Raw genomic sequence first — 1,389 nt, forward strand, 5'->3', positions numbered from 1 at the left:
CTCTCAGAGGGATGTCGAGAGCATCTGATTGACACCAGGATCTGACATACAAACTTCACAGCCCAAAGCTACCAAAAACCTATTTTCTTGATTTTCTTCTTTTTCTCCCCACATCGCTGCTGGAGGATCCACAAAACAGAGTGACAGCCGATGCAACACTGAAGGAAAGCCTGTATTTTTAAACTCAAATGGTTAGCTAAGTCGCCACTAGATGGCAGTGTAGTGCTAGAAAAGTTCTAAGCAAGTTTCACCCCACCCTCTCCCTCAAAAATGCATCATTACACAAACTTTCAAAGGATTCTTCTCCTTTCTTTTTCTCTTAGAAGCTATGAATATGTAAAGAGAAATACTTGTGCGAGCCTGGATATTTATTTTGGGAAGTTGCCTCCATCGTGCCGTGACTCCTGACCTCATGCCTCGTTTGACTTGGGTCATCCTGTGGGTGTGGTTGCAGTGACTGCAGAGAGCTCAGGAAATGAATGTTTTATCAGCCTGCAGAAAGACAACAACAACAGCAGCGTAGTGGGTGGGAACACACAGAAACCTCTAAATTTATCCCCATCAGCTGAGGCCAACCCAAATAAGATCAACAGCAGACAGTTTCCTGTAGGTTCCTCTTCCAGAACATCTGAGATTTCACCAAACAGATTGCTCCCAAGTTTACTGAGACCTCAAATTATATGGATGCAGCTTCATAGCTGCTGCAGCAGCAGGATGGTGTTGACAGTGTGGGGAGGAATCTGCGCCTGAAGTCATGACATTACACAGTGTCAGTGTTTCTTGCAGAATTCGTGTCAGTTTGGAGGGCTACACAGAGACCTCTCGAATCACAGGTTTGCTTCCCACACATCACCTCCCTTCATTGTGTCCTTGCTGTGGCAGTGTAAGCCAGTGTCTATAGCGCGTAATTACCTCGTATACCCACCAGAAAAGCGTGATCTCTTCAAAGGTCTTCTGTATTCAGGTGGTGCAGAGGAGAGGGAGAGCTGCTAGTCCTACTCATTCAGTGTAAAGAGACTATGTGGGAGGAGGTGAACGCAGGCAAGCATTCGCTGTGTGCAATGCCATCCTCGAGAGCAAAATTTAGAACATGAGGCACTCAGAGCAAGCAGGAGAAAAAAAATGTGCCAAGATGGAGATAGATGCAGTTTCCCTCCATTTATTTTTCAGCAGAAATGAAGCTTGATTATTCCTGAATATTAAAGTTTTGTATCAGTAGAAAATGAAGTTGAGCACATCTCTACCTGAAGGAAATTACTCATTGTTACAATGTGTAAATAGGAGGGGCGGACGCTTGATCCACCCATTTTGCCCATTGCAGTCCAGTCTCATTTGAAGGTCTCCACAAACCCCCTCTGTCAGGTCTTCCTGCCTCCCCATGAGAATAGG

The sequence above is a fragment of the Xiphophorus hellerii genome, chromosome 22 (genome assembly GCF_003331165.1).
Source record: "Xiphophorus hellerii strain 12219 chromosome 22, Xiphophorus_hellerii-4.1, whole genome shotgun sequence".
Classification (NCBI taxonomy): domain Eukaryota; kingdom Metazoa; phylum Chordata; class Actinopteri; order Cyprinodontiformes; family Poeciliidae; genus Xiphophorus; species Xiphophorus hellerii.